This window comes from Hylobates moloch, unplaced genomic scaffold, assembly GCF_009828535.3.
Source record: "Hylobates moloch isolate HMO894 unplaced genomic scaffold, HMol_V3 SCAFFOLD_63, whole genome shotgun sequence".
Classification (NCBI taxonomy): Eukaryota; Metazoa; Chordata; class Mammalia; order Primates; family Hylobatidae; genus Hylobates; species Hylobates moloch.
The window spans coordinates 451454-468314 of NW_026652338.1; the positions used below are offsets into that span (position 1 = coordinate 451454).

Consider the following 16861-nt stretch of genomic DNA (forward strand, 5'->3'; position numbering starts at 1 on the left):
AATTAAATTTTTAATTTTAATTGCAAAATTGCGGCTCCCTTAGAGATTAGGTTTCACGGCAGCTAGTACTCTTCAAAATATTGCAAATACAGAGGTATTCACAGCCTACTTGCTTGGTAGTATCTCTCTTCATAGATAGATAAATTATAGAGATAGATAGCTAGATAGATGATAGATTTAGAGATAAATAGAGAGAGAGAGAGAGAGATAAAAATAGAGATAGAGATAGAACTGAGTCAAGAGCTACAGGCCTTCTTACAGTACCAACTCTTTGAAACTACAGAGTTGGTATGTCTACCTGTGTGCTGTTTAACTCCCATCTGTGACACTATTCCTGGAAAGGGACAACAATGAGTTTGGGGATGACTCATGAGGCCAGAAAGGCTAAAGACTGGCAGCAAACTGAGGCTGCAGGTTCTCCATATAAAGATGGTGAACTCACATTGGTACTCATGTGCAGTAGCTATACTTGTCCTGAATAGATGAGGGGACAAAAAAAGATGTGTATTTAGGTGGTTGCCTAGCCTCCCACTTAGTTTAAGATGGTGTGCTAGGTATATTTCCTCTATTTGTCCTTCAGCTAACTTGATACGGTAGCAAAGCCTATTGCATCTTCTGAGTTTAAACCTGCACTCATTGATGTCCCGGTGCAAAAAAAACAAATCAAAACAAAAAACTAAATATACCTGAATATATTTATAAATGTATAATATATTCAGTAATATTTAGCACATAATAATTTAATATGCTAAATATAATTTTATACTGTATTATGAATTACACTCAGTGCAGCGAGATGGTCATACTGTGAAAGGCCCCTGGGAACTGAGACCAAAGGGAGAGTTGTTCCCATCTCAAGTTCACTAGCCAAGTGTAGAAAATGCCTGCAGGATTTAAAGCAAGGTGCTGTCCTCAAGCATTCTGGTTTAGCTGTTCCAGAGTGGGCCAAGTTTTGGTAGTTGTTTTTTAAGCCTTGTCAGGTGATTTTAATGTATAGCACGGTCTAGTATCATTGATTTAAATTTTCTTTCTCTTTCTGTATTCGCTGAATTTGTGTAATTTAAAATCACTTTCAGTGTGACTCCCTTAAGCTGCTCTCTCCTGCCATTTGGGCAACAGCTAACCTCCGAGACCAACCTTGTTTCTGGAGAAGCATTCTTCCCACATGGGAAAGGCAAGGATGGTGCTGGGCCTGGTGAGTCTCTGTTCCAGGCTTTTGACTGTGCCTGAACACACATTTGCTAAAACTGACAAACCAAGACAGGAGGTGGGCTGTCCAGAAGGACAAGTGCTTCACTTTGTTGCCTTCAAAATGATTTTAAACCCCTGAGATCAATGCTGATAAGATGGATATTTGAGATCAATGCTGGACAGTATGAAGCCAGAAACTGGTGGGAAAACCTCTGGAAATACATGAGATACAGCTCAAAACTCTGGATAAAATCCATCTTTCTCTTGTTTGAGTTTTTAAAAGGTAGAATCAGATAGTGCACTAGGCTTGGTGTCCTTGGGAGATGGCCTAGCATAATGGTTAGGATTACAGACACAGAAGCTAATTTGTCTGTGTTGAATACTCACTCTGCCACTCACTAAGTGACTTGGGGCAGGATACTTAATTCCCATGTGCCTCACCTTCCTCATCTGAATGATGGGGACACTAATCATACCTACCTCATAGGCTAATTCTGAGGATTAAATGATTTAATGCATGTAAATTGCTTAGTCTGGTGCTTGAGACAGATTGTGTGCTGAAGAAATACAGCCATTGTTCTATGTATTATCAGTGGCATTATGTAGGGTAACTAATTGCTGGATGACTCATTCTATGTCTTCAGTTACATTTTCTTTTCCTAGCTTACATAATAGAATAAAAGATATATTTTCAGAGGAAAGATTGATGTCCACCCCTGGTGGATCATCGGTGAGACAGTATAGGAAAGAGGGCTTGGAACTGGAAGCCTTGTACCTTTCAGCTAACTGTGGGTGACTTCGGGTCAAGTCCTTGGCATCGTTTGAATCCAAGTTTTATTAAGTTCAAACATAGGATTTCTTTATTTTCATTGCATCCTTTGCTGAGATTTTCACTAGGCGTTATGAAAAACTCTTCATGTTTATGTCACACTTTACAAATAACTTATAAATCATTGCATTCAAGCCTCATGCTAACATGTTGAAAAATATACTCTTATCCCCAATTTACAAATGAAGAAATGGAAGTCAAGACTTTTCCCAAGGCCACCAAACTGGGTAAGTGGCAAGTACTTAAGTCTCCCAAGTTCAGCAATGTTTCTAATAGACTGTAAGTGCATCATTTTAGATAAATGGCATATGGGAACATGCCCAGGAAATTATAGTGTGCAATATAAATGGTGTATTTTGTCATTATTTGGGGACTTTCCCTTTGATATTATGTAAAGGGAAAGGTAGCACAGAAATAACAAGCCTTAGGTATCGTAGTCAGTCACTCGTCATTCATTAGCAGTGAAGTTGGTGCCCAGTGACTGAATCCCTATTCCCAGTGTTGACTTAGGACAGACATCATACTATTGATGCCTTTTATCAGCTACCCTTCTTTCCTTTGCTGATTTTCACTTCAAGGTGATACACTGCTGACCTATTAAACAGTGATCTTTGTCCGCATGGAAATTAATTAGCTGATAATTGTCTGGAAGATAGAACAGTGACTAAGAGTTTGGAAAGTAGAAGGAAGTTCTCTAGGAAGTAGACTAACCAGAGGTTTTTGGTTGAGTTATTTCTTTCCATCTAAGTCTTATTCTGTCTTCCCCTATTCCTGCCCCCTGAGAAGCTCAAATATCTCTTGATGAACTTGGCATAATAACCATGCACAGCTGGACGGCAATATGGCTTGAGAAGGAGTGTACTCACAGCCTGTGATGTTAGATGAGCTTCAATTTGTTCAAACTACTTGCTGTGTCAGTCTGACTCCAGGCATAAGTGTGAAAAATGGGAAATTTAGTTACCTATATAGATAGTAATAGCAACAGTCATACCTTGAAATTTTGTAATATTTTTGAAGTTACTATGCACTCACGTTTCAGGCAATTGTTGCCACAATTTGGTGAAATAGGCAGGTTTATTTTTCTTATTATAGAGTAAACAAATCTCGGACCTGGGGAAATGCTTGACTGGTACTGTTTTACAGGGGCAGACTCATGTCTTTACTAACTCTGCCTTTTTATGTGGACACTAATCTTTTGCCTACCCAGGACAACCACTACCAGGACAAACTATTCATTTATTTTGTAAAAATAGGCCCTCTTTTTGGTGGGGAGCTCTTACATTCCCAACTACAAATATTTGTTTACAGTTACAATGCATTTATCAGACCTTATACCCTGGACATGATGGATCGATAAAGGGTTGGACATCCAGCCCAGTGTAGGCCAATCTCTTCCTGGAATTTTTCAAATTGGAAATAGGAGATAGAAGTTTACAGCCATGGAAGCTTAGACAGCCATGTTTTTCACTATGTTGAGAAAGCTGGTTTGCGTGGAAAGAATGAAGCCAGCAAACAGAGAAGCAGAGTTGGGAAAAAGAGAGAATCTTGGTGGCATTGGAGTCCCTGGTCCCAACTGTTCCTAAGACTGTGTCCATTGGGAAAATTATCCTTCAATAAGGGTTCGTAAGAGTTTTTTCTCTCAAATTCAGCTCTTTTATAAAGTGATGATAGGCATTGCATTTCAGAACCTTTAGCTCTTTAACAAAGTGTGGCAACATTTTTGACTTTTATTAGAGAGTTCTTAATAGTTTATTGTGCAAATGAGGCCAATTAGCCAATCTTGAAAACAGGCATATGGATCCATGTATACCATTTGGGTCATGCAAAAAGTTCAGAGTATACTATGTGGAGTGCATTAGGCGAAGATCTGAGAGAGTTGAGATTGATGAAGTGGGAAAATGGGAGGTTGGTGCAAGTGAGCTATATGTAACTGATATCCACCTATTTTGTTAAGGTCAGTGTAGAACCTGTTTTTTAGTAGGTATGTCTTTTTTTTTCTACAGCATCTTAAAAACTATACATAAAATTCTAAGCAGTATAATTCTTACATTTGTGAGCATTTACATTAACAAAGCCTTTTATGCACATTCTTGCCTTTATTTGTCACAAAACCCTGTGAGATAGGGAGGTCCTATCACTCCAAACGCTTGTAGTAATGAGGACAGAGGTGCTTGAAAAAATTAGTGGTTGAGGAGACAGAGTGCCCTTGGAGGTTTTATTGGATAGTACTTCTTGAAGATGTTTATATAAAGGACCTAGCAAATTTTCAACCTAAGTGGATGTTTTTGTTCTTGGTATTTTTTCCCACCTCTTAACACTTGCCTGCTCTAAATGTCTAAATTCTCCAGGGTTACTGAGCAATCCTCTGCTTTTTAGGCATCAGGTGTTGCTCATGTAATATCTATAAATTTAGTTTTTAAGTTTTCTAAAGCTAATGCTTAAGGCCTTCTTCAGAACATTTTACAATGGTTTATTGCTTTTTAAAAATAATTGTGTATCAACCAGGATTGTCTTAGGACTCTTATAAATTTTATATATTAAAAGAGACAATGTTTTCTAATTTGTTAAACTCCAAAAAATGTAGGTATATTTTATGATTTCCCCATTTTCTCCTTCTCCTGGCTTTCTTTTTGTATAATGTACAGCTGTCCCACTGTTAGCAAGGAGGGTTTGAGTGCAATTGGCTTCAGCGTAGGAATTCTGATTGGGTTAAGACAATAAGTCATGCCTATCTCCCCAGCTGAGATTGGTTCAGGGATGGACCTTTAACCCCGTTTGAGCCAATGAGAGGGTGAGTCACAGGTGAGAGAACTTCAGGAAGAGGCACTCTTTTCTCCAGAACAATGTGGTTCAGTGGGACCCTATGAGACATGAACCTGCTTAGATTATTTTGTTACCATAAGGAAATAACCTGGATGAACTGAAAATATCAGGTGAAACTAGCTGTCCTCAAGGACTAGATCCACGATGACATATTTTGGAACTAGAACTTCTGGATTTTTCTATTATGGGAGCCAATCCATTATTTTTGAGGTTTAAGCCACTTTGGCTGGGTTTCCTACCTTATACAATGTGTATTTAGCCCTCATAAAAGCATGTGCCAGTTCCCTTCTCTAATTTCTCTCTTTTCCCCACTCTTTTCCATGACCTGTCAGAACTGGAATCTGAAGGCCATGTTCATGGCTATCTCCAGGTTTTACCTGCTGTGCCTACTTAAGTAAATAAATATCCCATATTGACACTTGAATAAGTAAATATCCCATGTCGTATATTTGTGAAAGAGTGATGATGAAAGTAATATTTAGCCTACAGGTTGTTGGGAAAATCAAATGAGACAATGATCAAAAAAGTACCACACCAATATTAATTATCTTTCTGAACAGTGCTAATTTAATCTAGAAATTGTTGTCAAGCCCATTTCCCCTAATTTCTTTCCAGAGAAAAATTTACAATGATCTAGTAATAGACCTATAACCAGGAAGAAGCAAGAAGGATTATGTGCAAATAGGTCATAGGTAGAATAATAAAACTCTAGTGTCATAATTATTTTATGTACGGTCTGATTTAATGCATTGTGGAATATTCCACTGAATGAAATCATCTTGCAGGCTGTAAGCAGTAGACTAAGATATTAAGAACTAGAATTTGTACACTGTGATTGATTATATTACAATAATTTAGTTCAAAGTAGACATCATTATATCTCATCTAGAATTTCCTTCTAATGTGAGAAAATGTTTCTGCATGGTAAATTTGCTCCATTTTGCAGCAGCTGTTTCTGAGCCAGAGACCCTTGCAACTACCTGGGGCTGGAATGCTGGGAGTTCTGGAAGCTGGGCAGCACCCCTTTGACTCCAATATATAGTGGGCATGTGCCCTAGGCTTTCCCCTCCAGCCTAACTGTTGTCTACCCCAGGCCTACCATTTTCAGGAAATGCTATACAGTCGCATAAACAAGTTCAAAACCAGCCGCATTTTTCTGGTCTGACCGAATAGGGCTGTTTAACATGGAAAAGACATTTACTGGTGGCTTCCTTTGTAGTTAAATTCATTCCGATTGCCCCATCTTGTGGAAGAAAGAAAAATAGCCAGATTATTCTCGCCTTTGGGTATATACCCTAGAAGAAAAAAATCAACCCATTTATCTCTCTTTATCTTTGTCTATAAGCTCTTTTCTGTCACATGATACATCCCAAATACACGATTCTGAAGAAAGGCCTGTATTCCTCACATATTTGCAACCTGATCCCCTTTCTTTACTGATAGGAGACCAGTATGTGACGGGTGCATTCAGAAGTGCTAGACAGAAATTCACTGCTGCAGGGGAGAACTCAAGCTCTGCCACCAGAATGTAGGCCCAAGTCACAATCCATTTGTGCAGGTCAATCTCTCAACCTGCTGAGTTATTCTCAGTATCCTGGAACAACAGTGATCACTCTATTTCCAGGTATTTGAGATACTCCCCTCTTCTTAAGCCAGCCTACCTTGTATTCGCTCACTGGTACATGGATGTCTATTCAGAGGAAGAGTAGATGGACTCAATTCACGTATTTGTTCATTCACCAATTTACTTATTTATCCATTCATTCACTCTTTTAACATTTATTTTTTTACTTAACATTTATATATTGAGAATCCTCCATATGCTGTGTACCATGCTAGGTACCAGGGAAACATTAATGGGCAAAACAGCTACATAATCTACCTTTATGGAATTGGCACTTTTATTGGAGCTGGGTACACAGATATTAATTAAAGAATCAGACACATATATAATTGAAAATTGTGACAAGTCTATGGGGGGGGGGGCATTAAAGGGTACTTTGAGACCATAAAAGAAAGACCTGATGTATGGAGCCTGACCTTTCAGGATAAAGGGACATTTGAGCTGAGATCTGAAGAGTAGACACTAAAGGAGAGACAGGGGCATGTGGCAAGAGCATTACAAGCAGAGCCTGTGAGCTCGGAAGAATGCAGTGGCTGCAGCGGAGAAAAAGGAGAAAGAGTGTCTCCCAAGAAAGCTATAGAAGCAGTCAGGAACAAGATTATGTTGGGCTTTGAGGACATATTAGGAGTTTGGCCATCTGACCACATGGGTTGCAAATAGAAAGCACTGTTCTTTCATCAAACAAGGCCGATTTAGTCTGAACTTTCTTTGCTCTGGCTCACAGCAGTTGTGACAAAGGAGCCAAACCAGTGCTTTCTGGGTGTCCCTATCTCCTTCTAGGCCAGCAAAACATGATAGGTTCCACTATTTATGCTGTGCCCATCCATTGCAACCTTTGAATCCCAACTACATCTTTATAAGTTGCTGTGTAATTTCTCAAATTACAGTTTCTTTGTGGGAGACCTCTACGATTTACCTAGCACCTAAGGGTGTTTGTTTGTGGGTACAAATGACTGTTGATTCTGTCTCTAAGCAACAAAGAACAGCTTGCCTCTGCAAGCAGTCAGCCTGAAAGTTGCACAACACTGACATCTGCTGCTTGTATGCAGTTTGAGATAGTACCAGGTCAGAAAGAGTAAATGTAGTAAAACTAAATGTTTGAAAATGTTGGGCAAACATACACACACACACACACACACAGACACAAACACACATACACACACAGGTGCGTGCACACAGCTCCTCTACAGGCTTTGCTCTTGTACTTCTGATTTTTCAATAATATACAAGAATAGAAGGCTAATTTCAACATGATGTTTTCTTACTGTCAATATTTGCCAATTGGACAAGGTGTTCACATGATGGAAGATGAAGTTTCTGCTTGGCTTTAGAGGAAAAACAATTGACAAAAACCTAGGTCAGTGTTTTCACTTAGCAAATATTAATACAAGGCATAGATATAAATGAAAAAAGGTATCAACTTTCATCATAAAAGCAGCTTAATAATAGTGATTTTGTGGATGATATATAATACTTGCACAGTAATTTACCATTTCTAAAGCATTTTAAGCTGTCTTTTCACATTTCCTCAGTCATTCAACCATTTATTCACTGTATAATGAGTGCCTACTTTATGTGAGTCATTAGTCTAGGCTGCAAGGATTCTCTTGGTCCTGGCAGGGTAATTAAGGAAGAGTACAGCATAACACTTAACCGAGTATGCATTGGATTCAGACTTTGCTGCTCTAAGTGTCCATGCCCTTGTGTGTTAAATGGCCAGTGATAATAACAATGCCTATTGCATCGAAATGTTGTGAAGATTAAGTGAAGATAATACATGTAGAACATTCACTACAATGCCTAGTACACCACAAGGTACTTATGGAACCATGACTTTAGGTATCCCAATTTCTAATGTAGGAAACAAAAGATTTTCAGCTTGACAATGTTTCATGATGACAAAGTAAAAAATGGGTATGCAGTTCATGAGCTTATGACTGGGATGTCATAAGGGTTAATGGAAAGGGGTAGGTTGAAAAGGCTAGAAAGGAGGGCTGGTCCTATTCTCAAGGAAATCTGGTGTCTAAGAAGTTTTGGCTTCATCGTGTAGGGAGATTTTAAGGGAATGCTGTTCTCAGAGAAGTGCTTTAGGAATATAGGTTATTGGGGTTAAATGACAGGAAGGAACAGAGACAGAAAGCAGAACCATCAGTTAGGAAGTTCTTATACAGGCCCTGGTCTGAATTAATTAGGCCTTGAGACAGACCAGAGATGATGGTGGGAGGCAGAGTAGTAGGTTGATGAGGATATTACAGAGAAAGAATCTAGATGAGATGTTGGCTGTTGAGTGTTTGTTGGCTGTTTCATGGGATGGCTACATTGTTGCCTTTGAGATCTCATTCCTTGGAAACACAGAAGAAAATAAATTTTTTTCCCCTTTTTCTGCTTTGCTGTTTATATTGTGTGGAGATCAAATTCTATCCCAGAAAATTCAGTGTGTCCCAGCAACTCGTTTATACAGTAAACAATCAGTCTGTGTTCCCTTGGCAGGAAACTGCCAGTGGCCATCAGAACAATCACACATTCTTCCATCTGAGAAAGGCAGCTAGGACAAACTTTGAAAATCTAATATGATTGGTCATATGTCTGGATCCTCTGGGTTTAGACTTCTGAAGTAAAAAATCTCTAAAAGGTGTTTCTAGAAAGTGAAGAGAATTAGATCTTTAAATGTAGTGAAAGTGAAGAGAAAGCAAAGTAAGAAATGGAAACTATTAACCAGCACATGTAATAAATATATGCAAAACTGTCTAATCTATAGCAAAGACATGTTCTTTTTTATTATGGAAACATTTGTCAATATTTATTATATTACCATAAAGAAAAGATTAAGAAATCCTATAGCATACAAACCTTAGAGCAACTCAAACCCAAGGTTACAAATCATTTACAAAAGTATGTAGCCTCATCGTGGATATTTTGGTTATTAAACAAGAAAGATATAAAAAATTGAAATAAATTAAATATTTAACTTATGAAACTAAAGATAACACCAAAACAGTCCAAGTAAAATTATTAGATAACTAATGATAATAGCAGCTGAATATAATAAATTAGAAAACAAAATGCAATTAATAACCAAAAACCTCCTCAGAGCATTAAAATTACCCCCTCTTCCTTGAAAGTCTTTAAAAGAAGAGATGAGAAGAAAAAGAATTACAACTTTTAAAATAAAACAGAAGCTGGAAATATAAATGTTAAGAGATTAGATAAGCTAGAAGAAATATTTTGTGCAACATTATGCCAATACAGTTAAAAATATAGATCAAAATACTAACTTCCTAAGGAGATAAATTGTTAAAGTTGGCTCAACAAAGATAAATCAAGGAAGCATCCATACTATTTCAATAACCAGAAAATATATGTAAGTATTTGTCAAAGATCTACTATTTAAAAAGATACCAGGATTATGAATAACTGTATGTAACTTTGATAACCTAGAGAAAATGAACCAACTTTGCGAATGATGTAACCAAAACTCACACAAGGACAAATAGATTATCTAAATAGGCCCATATCTATAACCAAATTGAATCAATAATTAATAACCTTCCAAAACAGATAGCACCAGACCTGCATATTTTCACTAGTGAATTCAAACAGTTAAGGAAGAAATGCTACTACGTTTTTACAGTTTCTTCCAGAAAATAGAAGGAATATTTCCTAACTCATTCTATGACACCAGCATTAACGTAATACCAAAACTAGACAAAAACATTATGAAAAGAGGAAACTAAAGACCAATATCTCTCATAAACATCAATGCAAAAATCTTCAACAAGATATTAGCCAATCATATTTAACAATATAAAGAATTATACACATAGCCAAGTGGGATTTATTCTAGGTATAAACGTCTAGCTCAACATTCAAAAGTCAATGAACATAATCTATCACATCAATAGGCTAAAGAAGAAAAATTATATAATCAGTTATATCAAATAAGTAGTAGCAGAAAAAAAATCATTTAACAAAATCCAACACTCATTCATCATGAAAACTCACAGTAAACTAGGAATAAAGGGGAACTTCCTCAACTTCATAAAGAGTTCTACAAAAAAAAAAAAAAATGGCTAACATCATAATGGTGAGAAAATAGATGGTATCCTTCTAAGATCAGGAACAAGGTAATAATGTCTGCTTTCACCACTCTTACTCAGCATCATATTGGAACCCCTAGCTAATGCAATAAGACAAGAAAAGGAGATAAAATATATAAAGGTTTGGAGAAAGAAATAAAGCCTTCTTTGTTCACAGATGACATGATTGTCTATGTAGAACATTTCAAAGAATAAATAAATAAGTAAACAAATAAATAAATAACTCCTGGAGCTATTAAGCAATTATAGAAATGTTGCAGGATACAAGGCTACTATACAAAAGTCAACTGATTTCCTATATACCAGCAAGGAGCAGTTGGGATTTGAATTAAAAACACAATACCATTTACATTAGCTCTATAAAAGAAAATGAAACACTTAGGTATAAATCTAATAAAATATATACAAGATCTATATGAAGAAAATGACAAAACTTTGATGAAAAAAATTAATGAATATTTAAATAAATGAACATATATTGCATGTACATGAATAGGAAGACTTGACATCATCAAGATGTCAGTCCTTCCCAAATTAATCAATATATTCAATACAGTACTAACCAAAGTACCAGCAAGTCATTTTATGGTTGTCAACAAGCAGATTATACAAAAAGACCCAGAATAGCCAAAAAAATATTGAAGAAGAACAAAATTTGAGGTCTGACACTACCCAACTTCAAGATATACTATAAAGCTAGAGTAGTCAAGACACTGTGGTATTGGTGAAAACAGAGACAAATACGCTGGTATAACAAAATGGAGTACCCAGAAATAGATCTACACAAAGGTAGTCAACTGATCTTTGACAAAAGAGCAAAGGCAATTCAATGAAAAAATAACAGTCTTTTCAACAAATGATGTTGGAACAACTGAACGTCACATGCAAAAAAATGAATCTAGATACAGATCCTACAGTTTTTGCAGAAATTAGTTTCAAATAAATTATAGACCTAAATGTGAACTACAGTACTATAAAACTCCTAGAAGACAACAAAAAATCTAGGTGACCTTGGGTTTGGCATTGATTTCTTAGTGATCCATAAAACAACATTGTGATCCATCAATTGTGATCCATCAGAAAAATTAGTAAGTTGGACTTACTTCATTAAAATTAAAAATTGCTCTACAAACACACTGTCAAGTGAATGAAAAGACAAACTATAGAATGGGAGGAAATAGTTGCAAAAAACCTATCTAATAAAGGACTGGTATCCAAAATATAAAGAACTCTTAAGATGCAACAATAAGAAAACAGCCAAATTTAAAAATGAGAAAAAGACCTGAACAGATATCTCACCAAAAAAGATATGCAGGTAGCAAATGAGCATACAAACAGATTCTTACCATTATAGTTTACTATGGACCTGCAAATTAAAACAATAGTGAGATACCACTACTCATCTATAAATTAGAATGGCTAGAATCTAAAACAGTGACAAATGATAAGGAGGATGTGGAGCAACAAAAGCTCTCATTCATTCCTGGTGGGAATGTAAAATGCTGCAGCCACTTTAGAAAACAGTTTGGCAGTTGTTTCAAAACCCAACATGTTCTTACAGTACAATCAGCAACTGCTGTTTTTGATATTTAGCCAAATGAATAGATAATTGCTGTCCACACAAAAACCTGTACATTAGTGTCTATATAGCTTTATTTGTAACTGTCAAAACACAGAAATGATCAATATGTCCTTCAATGAAAGAATGAATAAACAAATGAAGGCAAGCCCATACAATGCAATATTACTTTGCAATAAAACGAAATAAGCTACCAAGCTACAAAAAAATGTGCAGGAACATTAATGCATATTGTTAAGTGAAATAAGCCAATCTGAAAAAGCTATGTACTGTATGATTACAACTATGTGAAAACCTGGAAAAGGCACAACTATGAGGACAGTCAAAAGATCAGCATTTGCCAGGGCCTTGTGCAGAGGGAGGGGAGGGGAGAATGAAAAGGTGGAGCCCTGAATTTTTAGGGCAATGAAACTATTCTGTATGATACTATAATGGTGGGTACATATCATTAATACATTTGACAAAACCAGTAGAATGTACAGCACCAAGAATGAATCCTAATATGAACTACAAACTTTAGTTAATGATAATATATCAATATTGGCTCATGAGTTGAAACAAATATACCACAGTAATGCAAGATGTTAATAATAGGGAAAATTGCATAGTGGAGTGAAGTGGGGAGTGAAGGGGCCTATGGGAACTCAATGTACTTTCTCCTCAATTTTTCCCTAAACCTAAAATTGCCCTAAAATGAAGTCTAATAATTTTAATATGTATAAATTATATGTTGTAAAAAATATATATATATATATAATTAATGAATAAAAATTTAAAAATGATACCATGGCTGAATGGTTTTATAGGGCACTCTTTTTGAATGTTTAAGGGCAGCTAACACCTAAATTATCCAGATAATGCAAGAATATTTTCAAGAAGCCAAATCTTCCAAATTCCTTTGAAAAAAATATCAAAACCAAATAGAAGTTACATCCTAAAAGAAAGCCATAACCTAACCTTACTTAAAAATGAAAATGCAAACATCTAATACAACTTTAGCAAAGAAAATACAGCCATGTATTAAAAGAAAAAATATATATGTTTAACATTTTATTCTAAAATTTTTAGAAAGGGCCAATATTTAGAAATTTATTAAGGGGAATTCCACGTCAAATATTTTCAGAAAATATACTCTTGGCAATTCGCCATGCACATTAACATACCAACAATTTTGCAGTCCTATAGTAAAGCAACTTGGTTTTGGTTTAAACCAGTTTCCCCAAACATACTTGACAAGGGAACACACTGTTACTTTTAGGTATTATCTACTAACATCCCATAAAATACACGGCTCAATGCAGACATTCTTCTCTCCTTCAAGTTACATAAGGGGCTGTAGCAGCCTGACTCATGGTCCCAAGATGCCCGTGTCCTAATCCCTGCAACCTGTGAATATGTTATCTTACATGGCAAAGGGGAATTAAGGTTGTTAATCAGCTGACTTCAGATAAGGCAATTGTCCTGAATTAACTAGAAGGGCTCAATGTCATCACAAGGGCTTAAAAGTGGAAAAGGGAGGCAGAAGAGAGAATCAGAGAATGGGATATGGAAATAGAAACAGGTCGGAATGATGTGAGAATAACTTGACCTGCCCTTGCTGGCAATGCAGATGGAAGAAGGGGCCATGAACCAAGGAACGTGAGCAGACTCTAGAAGATGAAAAGGACAAGAAAGGGATTTCTTGAGAGCCCTTTAGAGCCCCTTCTAAAGACTCCAGGAAGAAATGCATCCCTGCTGACACCTTGATTTCAGCCTGTTGAGATCTATGTTGGACTTCAGAAGTGTAAGATAATAGATTGGTGTTGCTTTAGCCACTGAGGTTGGAGTATTTGTTACAGCAGAAACAGGAAACTAACACACAGACTCTCTGCTTTAATACTTCCTTTAAAAACCCCTTGCTTATTTTTGGTCTTCTACAATTACCTGTGAAATAAACATACTGGAGGGAAAGTGAGTTGAATTAGTACCAAGTCAACATTTTATAATATTTTTACAGTATAATTGTCATGTTCATTATTGTGGCTGTGGTGTAGTAGGAAGAAAACAATATTTGCAGTTTTAATGTTTGTGTAATCTTGAGAACACATTTTTTTTCAGGTTCTGTTTACTCTTTTATGCTATCTCATGGAGTTATTGTGAGAACTCAGAGTCACTATTCTACAGTACTCGAAAGCAGGGCTTTAGGGTGACCTGCAGGGTTTGAAACCTGGCTGTGGTCCTTGCTGGCTGTGTCATTTTGGGGAATTTCTCTCCTGCTTACCCTGCCTATCTTTCCCCACTCCATTTCTTATTTCCTTTCCTTTTTCATGCAAATTTTGCCAGGGAATACACTCACATGTGTTAAAACCCAGTAATTTATTAAAAAATTTCAAACAGTGACACGTCTTTGTCTTAACTCTGTCATATATCTGCCTAGTTCCCCCTGCCACCCCCTCCCTGTGACATGCACCAATAGGTACCCACTGTTCTTAGTTTCTTACGTATATTCCAGACTTATGAAATTGAAGACAAAACATAGAAATTCATATTTTACACAAAAGGTGGCATTTTATATACATCATATTGCACTTTTCTTTTTTTGCTTAAAAATTTATCCTGAAGACCATTCTCTATGTACACAAAGAAGGCTCCTTTATTGTTTTTATTTTTTCCAGTTGTGAGATATATCTATTGGATATGTTATAATTTATTTAACCTATTTATGAACACAATATTGTTTCCAGTCTCTTCTGTTACAGTGTGGAGGTTAATGGCCTTATACATAAGTAATTTTACATATTTGCAAGTATCAGTAGGAAAATATCCCAGAAGTGGGATTGTTGAATTAAAGAGTTTATACAGCTGTAATTGGCAGATTTGAGTAAGTTTCTCACCTTCTCTTAGCTGCAGTTTCCTCATTTATAATTTAGAGATAATGATAAACATACTTCATGAAGTGCTGTTGAGGATCTAATGATGTATCATGTAAAGCACTTAGCATTAAACAAATTTTAACTTCTATTAATATCACTATTAGATTACATCATGTTATAAATTGCAAAGTGCTAAGCATAGCACTTTAAAGATAGAATATTAATGTTATCAAATTCTGTAAGTGCTAACTTGGGGATAGCACATGCAATAATATTTTAATAACTCACCTAATAAGCAGGTAGGAGTTCTTTGCAGTTAGCATATTTGTATGTTAGTTTTGCAACTAATTTGTTTAAAATGTTCTTTTCCTTTAAAATATGTTAAACACTTTCCCAATTATCCAAATTATGACAAATTCAGTAACAGTTAACTGCTCCAATAGCAAGTTACCCTTCTCTATTAAAATAACTTAAGCTGCATTTTAGCTAAAACATCCCAAGTTGAAAGTTGTCCAAAGGTGTTATAAGAAAGAATGTAACCCAATATGTTATTGGATGATTTTTATAAACATTAGAGGGGTTGGAAGACATGTACCCTATTCTAAAAAAAATAAATAGACCAACTGGAAAAAAATCTCAACTCAAATAATTTAACTCTCTTATTATTAAGATTTCCATGAAATAATTGAAAAGTTGTTAGAATTCATATGAGCTGTACACCTTATACATTTCAACATATTTATTATGTAGGAGATGTCTATTATATATTCATTATTTTATATGTGCTCAAAGATTAATATTTGCCCTTTGGTATCCATATGCAGGATAATTTCATGGGCCACAAGTTAGATAAAATCATACAAACAAAATAATAAATGTCTAGCTGTAATTAGCACCTTACAAAACTTTCAATTTAGAGATTTAATTTGAATGTCATAAAAAGAAACTATGGCATTTTGAAATATACTAGGTTAGGATTTAAGAGGCCTCTTTGATTTCAGCTCTGATTCCAAAGAAAGGAAATAAACAGTATTGGTAGGATATGAAGGCATCTTTTGGAGCTCAAGGGCAAGAATTACAGTTGGTTTTCACGAGGGTCTGTAAACAGTTTAGTTCATAGCTCCATTCTGCAGATTTGATGGGTCCTGCTCTCTGCTTCCTTGACCAGCTTTTTTTCGATCTAATGGGTTTTAACTGGACTGTACTTTGATATAATTGCTACTCCAAAAGGGTAGCTTCCTAGATACCTTGAGCTTCTAAAATTTCCAGGAAAAAAACTTTTAAAAATTCAGGACAAAACAGAATTGTATAGTGAAAAGAATATTGGACCAGAGAGTAGTCAGTAATCCAGGATTCCAGCCTATCTCAACCATGATCTTGCTATGTGAGTAGGAAAAAACCAGTAAGTACTCTAAGTCTTCTTTGTTCTGCTCATTTGCAGGAGCATTTATTCCCCAAATCTATCTCAAATATGCCTGCGCTCTCTTTTCCAAGTACTGGAACCTTAGATTTGTCTATTGCAATTGCAGCTCATTTCCTCCCTCTAGCCTGAGCTCACTGCTGGAACATATAGTCAATACAGGGGAGAATAAAAATTCAAGCATGTATGCATTTTTTAATCCAAATAATAAGCTTTATGGTGATACCTTGGATAGAAATGTGTAATATAGCAGAAGGAAGACGGTAGGTGGTGAGCTGGAACATTCACTTTTACACATATTGAAGTCAAATTTCTTATGTAAAACCTAGTTGACTTGTCTAAGACTCAGCAAGGAGGTCTTGGCTACAGCTATAGATTTGGAAATCAGCGGAATGTAGGTGGTGGTAAATCCACAGGAGAGAATGAAATACGCAGGGAGAGTATAT

General features: G+C 36.0%; 1 long non-coding RNA gene across 1 annotated transcript in view; it reads left to right on the forward strand.

The window, feature by feature from the left end:
* Window positions 1–1136: 1136 nt before the first annotated feature.
* LOC131382571 (uncharacterized) overlaps window positions 1137–16861 on the forward strand; it is a 52401-nt gene continuing 36676 nt past the window's right edge. Inside the window, exon 1 of the long non-coding RNA XR_009212140.1 lies at window positions 1137–1195. This is a non-coding gene — a long non-coding RNA (uncharacterized LOC131382571). The remainder of the gene's footprint in view (window positions 1196–16861) is intronic.